The following is a 16,724-nucleotide window of genomic DNA, read 5'->3' on the forward strand; positions in this document are numbered from 1 at the left end:
ATTGTCGCTTCATGCGAAAGGTGGTCGTACTCTTACGTTTCACGTTGGGAGCTGTATACGTCAGCTACGATTATGGTAAGGGCAGTATTTACTACTGTGCGAACAAGGCACTGCTGCAGTAAAGTGCTCAATTTATAAAACTGTAGCAGTTTGTTTCATTAGTTCCAGTTTTTCTGCAGAAGCTTGATCTTATCAATTCCTTCCACTAGTGCTCTTTTTTAAGTTCCAATGCCTACGGGACCAAACTGCTAAGGTCATCAGTCCCTAGACGTACAAACTACTGATACTAACTTAAACTAACTCCCACGCCCGGGGGAGGACTCGAACCTCCGGCAGAAGCGGCCGTGAAATCTGTAACACGTCGCACTAGACCGCGCGGCCACACCGCGCGGTAACTACTATTCTAAAGGTCAAAACTGAGAGACTATTCTTAACCCTCCGTATCATATGTGTTTCGAAAACCTCTCAGGATTTGCGACAGTAGTATTCTTCACGAATACCAATTTACAACAACAACAAAACAAGACTAAGTCCCTGAAGAGACTAGAATTATTAGTCAGGAACCCGAATTTGTGTCGTTTACATCATCTCGGTGTCAAACAAGACGGTAACAGCCACTGAAGCAATAAACGAGGTTATTATTGATGTATTAACAATGGCAGCTATATCCTAGTCATGTAAAACAAATTTCACTGAAGCTGATGAGTATAAGTACACAATTCATTGGTAGATTTCAGCGGTGTAATGTGCTATCGGGTTGGCATCTGGCAGCGCAGCTTCACTAGGGCTGATAGAAAAAGGCTGTGGACAGCTGTGAGGTCTTTCTGATCTGTCCAATGCCTTCCTCGCATTGCTACTGTTTTTGGTACTTGGCAGACGTTTTGAAAGGGTTTCGCACGCCTGTGGTCATTCACTCTCTTTCAGGACTGGAACCGAAGGACCATGCTCAATCCCCAAAATATTGTCTTTTTATATTGACGAGTAATCTGGATAGTCGTATCACGTTCATGTGCCATCTACATCGCAAATTTAATATTGCCATCCTAGGACCTAACCGGCAATACGTTTTGTGTTTCATAATCGGAACTATCTGCATTAACCGTCATCAGAGCAATGTCAGGGAACAGAATGCAGCAGTGCCTTGGTAACTACTTGGGGACTTGCTTGAGTCGTGTTCTAAGTAAAGGGTAGTTGCTGGTTATATACTAGCGAGAAGTACCGATCTCTCCTTTTTCTCTGCAAACATCCTGAACTAAATTCAGTAACAAAATGCTAAGAATATATTTGCATTGTGCCATCTCAAAGATCAACCTATTTTTATAGATTTTTATATTCACAGCCATTCTCATTCTGCATTGGAATAAACTTCATTCATTATTTGCCTGTTCTTGTTACGATTATTGTTGTCATTCTCTGACTTTCAAGAGTTTTCACATTCCTATTTAGCATCGACGCACAGAAAGAGCAGGTAGGAGAGAAGGGTCTGCTTCAGGAATTCCAAGCAATAAAACTCAAAAAACAACGCAGGGAGGGTTCGAACAACTACTTTCATGCGGAGACATGCATTTGGAATCTGTTCATCGTTACGGGTTCAAACAAGAGGGTAACATTACTGAAACAATGATCAGGCTACTTAGTATATAATAGAGCATACAGATTTCAAGGACGAAACGTATGAAGACGCAGACTTCCTCGTTATCAATATGTGTGGCATATCTTTCGTGTTAACGAAAGTAATGTCCCGCTTTACCTCTTCTTACATCTCAAATGAAATGAATGCCATGAGGAATCGAATTTTTGTTGACTGCGTCTCTTCTTGCTTCCATCCTTACCAACATATTTCTTCATTCTCGTGGTAATCATGACATTCTATATGTATGCTGCAAAAGATTGCACCTGGACAAATTCGACATCGACGTGCAAAGCGTTTGATATCTTACATTATTTTCAATTCAAATAAGCTTCCGATGTATTTTTGCTTCGTTTGTATTTTCAGATGATTATGAACGTTACGGTAAACTATCTCACGTGCTTTATGTTGAAAGAGAAACATTGAATCATCCGTTTTGCTTTCCCTACGTTGAAATGATATAATGTCGGCGTCAACAGCCTTCTTCCACGGCGGAAGCTGAAACTTGTATCATTCTGGATTAATGATAATTGAATGTCTCAAATGTATACATAGTCCACAAGGCGACGTCAGAAAGCAAACGTGCGCGCGCGTCTCCACTCTGAAGAACCGCATCGGACAATCACGACAAGCATTTCGCTGAGAGCTGACTCGTAAGACAGCCGAGAATTGGCAGCGTCGTAGCAAGTATTTGTCAACACTGTGATAGTGCATTTGCTTCCGGATGTAGGTCGGCATTACCTCGCTAAATTCACTTGACATTCGTTTTCCACATCGAAGACTCATACGATATAATCCACTGTAGGATGAGACACTTAGAAAGTATATTTAATTTCTGGACTCCAAGAACGGCGTTCTTCACATACGTAACACTCGTTTGTGTGTTTAAGGTTGCGTTTTGAGGCTCAGGCAACATCGCACTGCCTACAACCTTTTATTTTCCATTTTAATTAATGGAGTTGCTAACTGCTAGTAAAAATTCCTTTTACGAAATCTGAAGAATGCCTTTAAACATCAATCTTCGTACGATTTCGACTTAGTAAATTATGTTAATATCACAGATGCCTGCTTCGCAAATGCCGAGGTGCTTCACTGTGAAATAGTTCCTGAAAAGATTCAAACCGACTGTCAACGATACGAATTTGAGCTTTCTTCGTCATATAGGTCTAACATGTCAGGAGGTTGTTTATGAAGTGCACATGTTGATTAATACAGTTCCTCTCTTCTAAATTAATGCAATAGCATTTAACTGTAGACGTTTCTGGTTTAAATCTGATGACCTTAACTATCACTTCCGATCAACATTAAATACTTCATGAATCCATACATGGAACTCCAAATGTGCAGTGTTCCTGCACTGCTGCAGAGCATGCATTGCAAGGTATTCACACAGTTTATCGCATAGACTTACCATAAGGAATGAAACAAGAACTGTAATACACCTTACACCACAGACGCTCACTCTGGCTTGACGAAAACATCCGAACGCTGACCAAAAGCTGCACAGATAATTGAGTTTGAAAGGAAAAGAAACGAGGTATGAAGCATTTATAAATTCGTCGATTGTAGTGAGGTGGTTTAACTTCGTCCCAGTCTATAAAATTAATTTCGGGCCATACTCAACTGTTGCCGATTAATGTAATATAATACCCGCCTACTAATCACGACGTCTGTCTCCGTTGCTTTCGAGCGTGAATGGAAATCGTAGAAATTTTCTGTGGAGCAAGATTTAATAATAAAGCGTTTTAGATCATCAAAAGCGATGAGCGGTAGCAGGCGCTTTCGATAAAGAACGGGGGAGTCCAGGCCCACTGCTGTCGCCACGTCCGCTGCCGGTAGCCAGCAAATGGATCCCGGGGCTTTGCCGCATATGGCGTCCAGAGGAGGACAGTCTGGGAAATCTGCCGCAAAATGGTTACTGGATAAAATTGTGATATCGGTGTGTCAGAAAGCTAAATAGATTGAATATGCCCTACCATTACGTTCACGTCTTCAGCATTCAGACAGAAGAGGCTATAAAAATATTTGATGCCAGTTGCTCTCGATCCTCTGACATTATGAACAGAAACCACGCACGCTACCGCTTTTTTTTTCTTTTTTTTCCAATCTCATTTTGTTCGCTTTTGTTCGTTTCATCTGCTCGGGGCGGACGTCGTGAGACATCCTTTTAAGTTCGTTGATGATCGATTAACTCAGTTTTTTTTATTACAGAGGGCACGTAACCCTCTGACCGAACACGCTGAGCTATCGTGCCGGCTAACCGCTAGACCACAGGCGTAATCGACCTACGGTTTCTCTATCATGGGACAAATTTTCCTCCAGGAAGTGCTGCAGTCTACAATGTTGCCAGATTGTGCAGATAACCGGACTTAGAGAATTAGCGAGTTGGCCAGTTTATTTGTCCAATGTCGCGATTGGCGCGGACTTAGCCTCTGAAGCGGCCGGCCGCCTGTCAAATTTTATGTCGAAGAGTGTACATCTACAACTGTCTCCCTTGGAAGGCAGCCTTCATTGGTCAAAACACATGGAACTCGGAAGGCGTCATAACCGGACTTTAAGATGGATGAGGAAGAACAGTGCAACGAAGTCTTGTGAGCTACTTTCGGGTGCTCAGTCTTGTGTGAGGCTCTGCTTCGTTGTAAAGAATGAGAAGATCATTTGCAATTTTGTGGCGACGAACATACTGAAGTCGTATCTTCAATTTTCTGAGGGTAGTACTGTGCACTTCAGAGTTGAGGGAGGACACAAACAGAATAACCAGTTGTGTCCCAAACCACCATCGGCACGACTTTACCGGTTCAGGGTGCGGCTTTGAACTATTCCTTCGGAGGAGAGGTGGTGTGCCGCCAATCCATGGATTGCCCTTTTGTTTCCGGTTTAAAGAGATGAACTCATGTTCATCAGACGAGATGACGTTGGCCTCGTAATGTCCAAGCATTTCCGCACAGATAATATTTCGTTGCTCTTTATTGTCTTCTACTAGGCAGCGAGAAACCTAGCGGGTACACACCTCTGAATACCCCCACTGCTGGAAGGGTGTGCCAGCAGTTCCAAAAGCGCCGTTCAATTGAGGTTTCTGATTGTGATCCGTGGATCATCTCGAATGAAAGTATCTGCACGTTCACAAGTCACACCGGTGTGCGGCCGGCCAGTGTGTGGGAGACTTCTTTGGGATGGTGACAGACGCCTCGACAATGACTCGCCGTGCTTTTTTTCACTGACAGGTCTCTCTAGATATTCTTCAAGAGCCTATGTAAATCTGAGTTGCTCTAGCTTTTCGTGACAGCTCTCAGTTTGGAAAACATCTTCGTTACAGACGCCATTTGGAATCCTTCGTATAGCTCCGCCACCTATCAGAACTTCATGAAACTACTGCTGCTAAAGTTATTATCCTCAGTAAATTCTGCATTTTTTTTCAACTGAAAGTGGCTAGGAATAAAATGTATTGAATTGTTTACTGAACGCCCTCCTATCATGCCCCTTTCATCAATTGAAGAAGTTTTAGAGAAGATAAATATTAGTGGCCTTTATGACCTACTGAAAAGAAGAAATTGAACAAAATAAATCAGGTTTGCGAGTGGAGCTTGCATCTCCACAGCACTCAGTAGCTGTTAATGTTAGGCGACATGAACTGAGCTAGGATTTAGAAAAAAAATTGAATGATCGTAAGGCATTGTTGGCCGGGATGTCCCATACGGGTTCGGCCGCCAAGTGCAAGTATTATTCCAGTCGGCGCCACACTGGGTGTCCTGCGGCCGGTTATGAAGATGAGATGATGATGAGGACAACAAAACACCCAGTCGCCGAGCGAAGAAAACCTCCAACACGCTAAGTGCAACACTGGGGGACTCGCGCGCCGGTGATGAGGATGAGATGATGAAGACAGCACGACACACAGACCACGAGCAGAGAAAATCTCCAACCAGGCCGGGAATCGAAGCCGGGCCCAGTACATGGGAGGCTAGAACATTAACACCCAGCTAAGCAGGCGGACGGCGTCCAATGAATAACGTTGACACAAACGTTAAAAGGATGAAACTTACCATGTCTTAATTGGTGCGACATGGCAGGATGAGGTCGGTGATGAAAGGAGGGAAGACAAAATTGACATCTTCAAATATTTCATCTAACGGATTGGCTAATACTTCGGAAGGACAACGCAAACTACCGAGGGTTCGAAATACAGTATACAGTTATTTGAATTCAGTAAGCTTCACGAACAGTGGTCACCGATGGTTTTCTGGTGTATTTAAAATGTTTATGAAATCAGTACAGCACTCGAACGCAAACCCCTTCAGGGAGACAAATGGTTTTATATATCGCATCTCTGATGTTAAAAACGGAAGTACCAGAACCATGGTATACGTATAATATGTATTTTCGATTGAAACTATTGTTTAAATTTGCTTTGATTGTAACTAATATTGATAATAATAGCGGACATTAATAATGGTGTTCATTGTAAATACTTCATATCGTAGATGGGGATGATGATGTCTAAGAAACTGGTGAAGATAAGATTTGCGCTTGCTTCTTAGATCGTAACAATAGAATTATAAACTTCAGAAGAAGCATCGTAGAAATAATCGACTTTTCTCTCATTTTCCTGACAGTGGAAGACTGCTCATAATACTCATCAATACATGTACTATTCAAAGACTGATTAACGTAAAATCTTTACCTGAAATGAATGTAATACATTCCAAAATATTATTACACATTTTCGGTTTACGAAAGGACTGTTTCTACTGCTCATAATCATACTGAAGTTTGAAAAACTATATTTGGATTTTACGAAAATGACATCATGAATCAAAGAATTGGAATTGCTCTTTTAGGATTCCACAACGGTGATGCTCCAGACAAAGGTTGTTGCTACTAAACACAGTGCAGTCCATAAAGAACCTGAGCAGGTGTGATTGTCAGTATTTTTTGTTACTTGGATGTGCTTGAAAGAGTTTCTTCTGACTCTCAAGACTGGAAAGAGATACACGTAGCGAAACAAACATTGGCGATGAGAAAAAGGAAACAAAAGATACCTTGTTATTCTACGGGTGCTAATGAATACAGTTGACGTCAGATATTGTGTTCGTTGATGTCATCTCTGGCTTCATCTTACACTGAGTCATATCAGCATTAGACGCATATATGTTGCATAGATGTACTCTTCACTAAATTACGAAATAATTTTCAAAATTTTTTATCCATTGTGTATTTTTGATTGACAAGCTCCTGAGTACAGAATGTTACAGCTGTATGTCCCAACAGAAACGGTAACTAAAAAGACTGTTGTCACCAGTTTTACATAACGATGTTTCAATTCACACTTTATCCCTTGGATTAAATTTTTTATTCTTTATAAGTGCTACGTTTCCCACAATAGGACCATTACCTTCAAAAAGTTTAAACGATCACTTTACTTTTACATAATGAACTACTTTCAGACTGTATATATTGGACGCTGTGCGTTAATTCTTCACCTCATCTGATTTCAGAAATCTCACGAGAGAGCTATGACTCAAATGTTTCGAAGAAACTTTCGCATGTTTAGCATTTACTTCGTTACCATTCTCATCATCATCTTTCAGTTTTTGTCTTTCCTTACACTGCATTAAGTCTTAGTGTACAGTAGGTTTTCCTTAATGATCATCAATGAATGTCTACTAAATTTTAAAATTTCCTTGCCTCAGAAAGACCTTCGCGAAAACCAGTGACATCACTCTATCATAATAAGTATTGTATTGTATTGTATGTTAACCGGGGGCCTAGAAACGACAGAGAGGCTCCGCTCCCGCCGCAGCCGCAGTGGTCCACAACCCCACGACGACTACCACAGTCCACTTCACCCCTCCGCCACCCCACACTGAACCAAGGGTTATTGTGCGGTTCGGCCCCCGGTGGACCCCAACAGGGATCGTCTCATACCAGACGAGTGTAACACCTATGTTTGCGTGGTAGAGTAATGGTGGTGTACATGTACGTGGAGAACTTGTTTGCGCAGCAATCGTCGACATACTGTAGCTGCGGCGGAATAAGGGGAACCAGCCCGCATTCGCCGAGGCAGATGGAAAACTGCCTAAAAACCATCCAGAGACTGGCCTGTTCACCGGACCTCGACACAAGCCCGCCGGGCGGGTTCGTGAAGGGCACCAGGCGCTCCTTCCCAATTAACAGGGCGGGCATCAGAATAAGTAATTTAATGATTAAGAAACCCCGATTATACTTATTTGGATTTCCTGAGATACCTTTCTTTCTTGCTGTTTTCTTATAGAGAAGACTGCATCAAAATCACTCCCTCTCCTCCACTATCTGATCTATGCCTCCATATCTAGTATCCACAACTATACTCAGATAATCATTACATTTATAAAAAATTTAGTAATGAAGTAACAATTACCAATACTTATAATTACAGTACACTACGTTGCCCATACAATAACACTATTGCAACGGCGGGTGTCACTGGTCGCAATACTCTTCTCAGCTTAGATGGTTAACTACTAATATTCAAATTACAAGTGCAGTGGGAAATTACTAATTCATTTTGTCACAGCATATATAGAAGTACGGTTTTAGCGGTCTGTTTTTATTGTTGGATCATTTACATGAGGATACCAGTGGTAACCACTCCTAATGGAGCACATTCAACGCATCCTAGAGGAAAGTAAAGAGGATTTCCGAACACCCTTTATCACTTTTTTCATCCTTAAATTATTTCACTGTATTGTGGACTGTTTCATTAAAGTCGATGGACTAATTCACAGGTGATGGTACGTTTACGTCAAACCTTTTCTTTAACTCGATAAGGAAATGTTATTTAGTCTATCCACTACTATGTAAGGAAATTCATATTGAAAATTTGAATAAGTACCAAATATTTTCAGTAAGTAGTGGCTGAATCCAAATGTTACCCATATGGATATATGTATCTCGCTTTCCACAGGTTTGCGCAGTAGGTTCTGTGCTGCTGTTGGAGTGAACAACTTATCTGTTGTCTCTGCGATAATCGTTTTTGATATAGCTTGTCGCAACTTAAATCATGTTCATATAATGACTTAGAGACGGAAGAATTCCTGCCACAGCGTACAGACTCAATTCCAGGTAATGAATCAGTCACGCAGTAATACATCACGACGTTTTATTCCTTAGTAATGTGTGGATTCTGAATCCCCTTCAGAGAGTGCTGTGATTCATAATGAAATGTAATGAAAAATCCACATCGAATTCTGGTGAGTAGGGTACGAGAATTAATGTAAGTAGCTTCTCCATGTCTTCATTTTTGTCGTGCGTACTGTGACATAATTTCTACCATAATCATGTCCACATCCAAAGAGGATTAAGCCAGATTGAAACCGATGGGTTTTGTGCACGTTTCTTTAAGAAGATGGATACTCAAATACTTATTATAAAGATAGTTGCATTTAGCATCTTGCTTTTCTCATCATATACCCAAAACCAAATCACAACTTGAAGAAGTCCAAACAGGAGAACGGAGAATCACAGTACAAAAATAAGAACGGTCCGGTAATATGAGTTCAGTACCGCGGAGAAGTTGATGGTCCAGCGTTGAAATTTGCGGAATGGTTGCACTTCTGTCACTTTATACGATTTGAGCGGTTCTCTTTAGTCGTCGTTGGTCCCATTCTTGCAGGATCTTTATCCAGCCGCAGCGATGTTGGAGATTTGATGTTTTACCGCATTCCTGATATTCACGGTACGCTCGTATAGTGGTCGTATGGGAAAATCCGCACTTCATCGCTACCTCGGAGTTGTTATATCCCAACGCTCGTGCGCCGACTATAAAACTACGTTCAAACTCACTGAAATTTTGATAACCTGCCATTGTAGCAGCAGTAACCGATCAACAACTGTGTCAGACACTTGTCTTACTTAGGCGATACCGACCGCAGTGTCGTATTCTGAATGTTTACATATCTTTGTGTTTGAATACGCATGCTATACCAGTTTCTCTGGCGCTTCAGTGTATTTTATGTGGTCGCTTGTAATGGGGATCGGTAGTGCGGCAGAGCTATTTCCGGCACGAATGATTCGTGAGCTGTAATTGTACACTAGGCTTTGTCGACCTCGAAAAGGCGTTTGACAATGTAAAATGGTGCAATATATTCGAAATTCTAAGCGTAATACGGATAAGCTATTTGGAGAGACGGGTAATACACAATATGTACAAGAGCCGATAGGGAATAATAAGAGTGGGCGACTAAGAACGGGTGCTCAGAGGCTCTTTCTTCGCTACCGTTCAGTCAGCACATTGAAGAGACAATGATGGAAATAAAAGAAAGGTTCAGGAGTGGAAGTACGATTCAAGGCGAGAGGATCTCAACGATAGGATATGCTGATGACATTGCTATCCTGAGTGAAAGTGAAGAAGAAGTAGATGATGAGGTGGATGGAATACACAGTCTAATGAGTACAGGATATGAATTGAGAATAAATCGAAGAAAGACGAATCTAATGGGAAGTAGCAGATATGAGAACAGCGAGAAGCTTCACATCTGGTTTGATGGTTTACGAAGCAGATGAAGTAAAGGATTTCAACTACCTAGGCAGGGAAATATCCAAAGACGATTGGAGCAAGGAGGACAACAAAAGCAGACTAGCACTCGCAAAAAGGGCATTTCTGGCATAGAGAAGTCTACTAGAATTAAACATAGGCCTTCATTTGAGGAAGAAATTTCTGAGAATGTACATCTGGAGCACTGCTTTGTATGGCAGTGACGCATGGACTGCAGGGAAACCGGAAGTAAAGAAAATCGAAGCTTTTGTGATGTGGTGTTACAGATGAATGTTGAAAATTAGGAAGACTGATAAGGTAAGAAATAGGAAGATTCTGACACATTCGGGCAGAAATGGAATTTGTGCAAAATACTAACAACAAGATTGGACACGATGATAGTGCATCTGTTAAGACATCGGGGGATGATTTCCACGGTAGTAGAAGCCGCTGACCAGGATGATAGGGCATCTGTTAAGACATAAGGGGATGATTTACATGGTAGTAGACGGTGCTGAGTAGGATGATAGGGCATGTGTTAAGACATCAGACGATGATTTCAGTGGTAGTAAACGGTGCTGAGTAGGATGATAGGGTATGTGTTAAGACATCAGGGAATGATTTCCATGGTAGTAGAGGGCGTTGAGCAGGATGATAGGGCATCTCTTAAGACATCAGGAGATGATTTCCATGGTAGCAGAGGGCACTGAGCTGGATGAAAGGGCATCTGGTAAGACATCAGAGGATGATTTTCATGTTAGTAGGTGGAGCTGGGCAGGATGAAAGGGCATCTGTTAAGACATCAGGGGATGATTTCCATGGTAGTAGAGTGCGCTGAAAAAGGATGGTAGGGCATCTGTTAAGACATCAGGGGATGATTTCCATGGTAGTAGGCAGCGCTGAGCAGCATGATAGGGCATCTGTTAAGACATCAGGGGATGAATTCGGTGGTAGTAGAGGGCGCTAAGCAAGCTGAAAGGGCATCTGTTCAGACGTCAGGGGATGATTTCCATGGTAGTAGAGGGCGCTGAGAAGGATGAAAGGGCATCTGTTAAGACATCAGGGGAAGACCTCCATGGTAGTAGAGGGCGCTGGGCAGGATGATAGGGCATCTCTTAAGACATCAGGAGATGATTTCCATGGTAGCAGAGGGCACTGAGCTGGATGAAAGGGCATCTGTTAAGACATCAGAGGATGATTTTAATGGTAAAAGACGGATCTGAACCAGATAATAGTGCATCTGTTAAGACATCTGGGGAAGACCTCCATGGTAGTAGAGGGCACTGATCAGGATGACAGGGCATCTGTTAAGACATCAGGGGATGATTTCCATGGTAGTAGAGGGCGCTGAGCAGTAAGAAAGTGCATTTGTTAAGACATCAAAGGATGATTTTCATGGTAGTAGAGGGCGCTGGCCAGGATGATAGGGCATCTGTAAGAGATCGGGGCATGATTTCCATGGTAGTGGAGGGCACTGAGCAGGATGAAAGTGCATCTGTTAAGACATCAGAGGACGATTTTCATGTTAGTAGATGGCACTGAGACGGATGATAGGGCATCTGTTAAGAAATCAGGGGATCAATTCGGTGGTAGTAGGTGGAGCTGAGCAGGATGAAAGGGCATCTGTTAAGACATCAGGGGATGATTTCCATTGTAGTAGAGGGCGCTGAAAAAGGATGATAGGCCATTTGTTAGGACATCAGGGGTTGATTTTCATGGTAGTAGGCAGCGCTGAGCAGGATGATAGGGCATCTGTTAAGACATCAGGGAATGAATTCGGTGGTAGTAGAGGGCGCCGAGCAGGCTTAAAGGGAATGTGTTAAGACATCAGGGGATGATTTCCATGGTAGTAGAGGGCGCTGAGAAGGATGATAGGGCAACTGTTAACACATCAGGGGATGAATTCTGTGGTAGTAGAGGGTGCTGAGCAGGATGAAAGGGCATTTGTTAAGACATCTGAGAATGATTTTCATGGTAGTAGAGGGCGCTGTGCAGGAAGATGGGGCATCTGTTAAGACATCAGGGGATGATTTCGTGGTAGTAGAGGGCGCTGAGCAGGATGAAAGAGCATTTGTTAAGACATCTGAGAATGATTTTCATGGTAGTAGGGGGCGCTGAACAGGAGGATAGGACATCTGCAAGACATCAGGCGATGATTTCCATGGTAGTGGAGGGCACTGAGCAGGATGAAAGTGTATTGGTTAAGACATGAGTGGATGATTTTCATGGTAATAGATGGCGCTGAGAAGGATGATAGGGCATCTGTTAAGACATCAGGGTATGATTTCAATGGTAGTAGAGGGCGATGAGCAGGAGGATAGGACATCTGTAAGACATCAGGCGATGATTTACATGGTAGTGGAGGGCACTGAGCTGGATGAAAGGGCATCCGTTAAGACATCCGAGGATGATTTTCATAGTAGTAGACGGCACTGATCCAGATAATACTGCATCTGTTAAGACATCAGGGGATATTATCCATGATAGTAGGCACTGCTGCGTAGGATTCAAATAGTTCAAATGTCTCTGAGCACTATGCGACTTAACTTCTGTGGTCATCAGTCCCCTAGAACTTAGAACTACTTAAACCTAACTAACCTAAGGACATCACACACATCCATGCCCGAGGCAGGATACGAACCTGCGACCATAGCAGTCATGCGGTCCCGGACTGAGCGCCTTAACCGCGAGACCACCGCGGCCGGCGCTGCGTAGGATGATAGGGCAAGTGTTAAGACATAAGGGCAATATTTACATGGTAGTCGATGGTGCTGAGTAGGATGATAGGGCATGTGTTAAGACATCAGGGGATGATTTCCATGGTTGTAGACAGCACTGATCTAGATAATAGTGCATCTGTTAAGACATCAGGGGACAATTTCCATGGTAGTAAGCAGTGCTGAGCAGGATGAAAGGGCAACTGTTAAGACATAAGGGGAATATTTACATGGTAGTGCCGGCCGGAGTGGCCGAGCGGTTAAAGGCGCTACAGTCTGGAACCGCACGACCGCTACGGTCGCAGGTTCGAATCCTGCCTCGGGCATGGATGTGTGTGCTGTCCTTAGGTTAGTTAGGTTTAAGTAGTTCTAAGTTCTAGGGGACAGCAGTTGCGTCCCATAGTGCTCAGAGCCATTTGAACCATTACATGGTAGTATACGGTGCTGAGTAGGATGATAGGGCATTTGTTAAGACATCTGAGAATGATTTTCATGGTAGTAGAGGGCGCTGTGCAGGAAGATGGGGCATCTGTTAAGACATCAGGGGATGATTTCCAAGGTAGCAGAGGGCGCTAAGCTGGATGATAGGGCATCTGTTAAGACATCAGGGGATGATTTCCATTGTAGTAGAGGACGCTGAGCAGGATGAAAGGGCATCTGTTAAGACATCAGGGGATGTCTTACATGGTACTAGAGGGAGCTGTAAAGGGCAAAATCGGTAGAGAAAGAGAGAGACTGTAATACACCCATCGAATAACTGATGACGTAGATTGTAAGTTCTACTCTGAGGTGAAAAGTTTGCCCCTGGAGAGGAATTTGTGGATCGCCGCATCAAACAAGACAGAAGACTGATGACTTAAAAAGAAATAAAATAGTCACCCTTTCACCCAACGACCCCTCTCCTCTCTTTTCGTACGCCTCCTTTGTAAACCAATAGTATTACAGAAACGTCCCAGGCTAGTCTCCTTTTGGCTTTGGCGTACTGACATATGGGCAGCCGGCCGTTGTGGCCCACGGGTTCTATGCACTTCATTCTGGATCTGCACGACTGTTACTGTTGTCGGTTCGAATCCTGCCTCGGGCATGGATGTGTGATGTCCTTAGGTTAATTAGGTTTAAGTAGTTCTAAGTACCAGGGGACTGATGACCTGAGATGTCAAGTCCCATAGTGCTCAGATCCATGTGAACAATTTTTGGGCATACATGCATACTGAATTAAGATCTTTCAGCCCCTCTTCCTCTGGACCACTAGGTCTGTTACTAATATAATTTATTATCTAATTACTATAATTTAAGTTCCAAATTGTTGTATGAGAGCGCCCCTATGATGTTTCTGTGGTCGTTACCCAGTGTGAAAACAGTGGGGAAATTAAAAAGGCCAATGTTTTTGACATTTGTACACTAATATCACATTAAAAAATTGCTCTTCAGTTGGCATGAAATTAGAAAAATCCAAGTTAGCCCACTTGTTTTATGCTTTAAAACGATGGTCTGCTATGTCTTACAATCGCCAGTATCAGACATATAGCAGAGACTTTAATATGCATTTACACGTATTCAGCTGTTGCACTCGTGGAAAAGACTTGTTGTTAACATCAATCAAGGTATTGGTGGTTTCTTTAATGTTTAAACAGTTAGGGATTTATTATTTATAGTTTGAACAATTACTATCCGCCAAGCACCACTCGTTGGTTCTAGCGCTGTCTGCTGGGAGCGGCTGTCTTGTAGGCTCACACCAGCAGTCTATTCTCAAGTCCTGTCCCACCAGAGACAGGAAGGAACTGAACAAGTAAGTGAAAGCCTATCGAAGTTAGAAGTGGGAGTCAAATGAAAACCGAACATCTGCCGCAATGGGATCATGGAATGCGTCCATACAAAATTTACGATATTTATGGAACTGGGAGACGAAAAGATCGTTTACGTTTTCGTAAAACTCGGTCGACTACTGATGGATCCACACCCGCACCCACTCTTGTAATCCCGATTCCAACGGATGTCCTTACGTGTCTTCGTTCGGGTCACCAAAGACATGAAAATCCCACTGGGTTAAAGATACGGGCTGTACGGAGGATGTTCTTGTGTTTACCAGGCAAATGACTGACACATAGCGTTCATCCGAGTGACAGTGTGGCTGCAGCATTTATGGGCCTTTCTATTTGATTGTGCGTAACAGTTACTGCGAACTGTCATCGCAGCACTGCACATTGATTGTGGTTCTGTGTTCGAGGAACTCCACGAGCAGAGGACCCTTCCATTCGAAAGTCATCATGACCTTAGCGGAACTCGTTTAGACAGCTTTGGCTTTCGTTGATGTGGGTTATTTCTACTGTTGGCTTTGCCGTTTAGCCCCCAGCCTGTTGGAATGCAGTCAGACAGAATCATCCTGTTGCATGATAACACCTGCTCCCACAGTGCAAATCAGGCGAAGGCTACGCTTAAGTAATTTGGTTGGGAAACACTCCAGGATACTCCATACAACCCAGATCTTTCACAAAGTGGTTTGCACATCTTTGGTGACCTACAGAAAGATACGCGTAGACGTCGGTTTCGATCTGACAGGAAGTGCAATAGCGGATACGTGTGAGATCCGTCAACAGGCGGCCTTGTACTACGAAATAGGAACTGATGGCCTCGTTTCCAGTGGATAAATGTGTTAACGAGTGTGGTGATTGCTTTATAATGGAAGTCTTCCATGGTGGAGTCGTGGCGGGTGTTGACTCTCATTTGACTGCACCTCCTATGTGCCACGTCAGTGATTTACCTTTAATGCCTATTTTTCAGAATTAAATCGATGCATAGTCCGATAGAAACTAAGCCTTATCAAAGACATAGATGTATCTTACCAATCTAACTGGAATTGCCCAAAGTGGCTTCTCATGCCACGTAGAAATATTGTTTCTACAAAAATAATTTAGAACCAGCACTTCAACAATGGACACTTTTGTGAGAACTGCTTTCGTGTTATGTGCGTCCAGAGATCATTATCAAGAACAATTTTCTAACCCAAACGATTCCTCTGAAATAATTATCTGGCTCACTCCAAACGCAGTCAGTGTCCTCCTTCCTCATATCTTGAGTTTGTCCCCTATCCACAAGCATAGTTACTAACACCGGACTGCCCCGTCATTTGCGTCATTATGACGCTTTCTAACGCATCGCTAAGTTGACTCCGGGGCTGCGAACCTTTGATGTAAGAGAAATCTCCCATTCAGGGCAGCCGCTAGCTAAATAGTGACCAACTTTCCCTCCTGGTCGTTTAAATAGTTCACAGAGAGCTGCCGAAACTAGCATGCAGTTGGCATGCTAAAAGCACGCACTACTTGTAATAGAATTTACAGAAATTGAAATGAAGGAGGTAAAGTGGAACTGTGAGTGGATCACGTAAGTACTTATCGTTCTCCATGAGTCAGTTTGTCATCAAAAGTACAATTTAATTACATCCTAAAGAAGCATATAGACATTTAGAAATGAAGTGAAAATAAAAGGAAGTGGTCCAGCCCCATGCTGACCCTCTTAACTGTCACTGTCTAATGACACATTTGCGAAATGGTGCTGCAGAAGAATCTTGAGAATTCTCCGAAGAATCGGCGAAGAAAGGAATATATGGAACCACTGACAGGAAGATGGAACACTATGTTAGGATATCTGTTAAGACGTCCATGGTACTAAAGGGGGCTTTAGAGGGAGGAAGACAGGGACTGAGATGCATCTAACAAATAATAGAGGACGTAGGTTGCAGGTGCTAGTTGGGTAAAAAGCTTGGCACAGAAGAGAAATTCATGGCGGGCTGCGTTAAACGAGTCAAATTACTGATGAAACAAAAAAAAAAAAGAAAAGAAATGAGTAACGTTCCTGAAATCGAATC

Source organism: Schistocerca americana, chromosome 8 (genome assembly GCF_021461395.2).
Source record: "Schistocerca americana isolate TAMUIC-IGC-003095 chromosome 8, iqSchAmer2.1, whole genome shotgun sequence".
NCBI classification, from domain to species: Eukaryota; Metazoa; Arthropoda; class Insecta; order Orthoptera; family Acrididae; genus Schistocerca; species Schistocerca americana.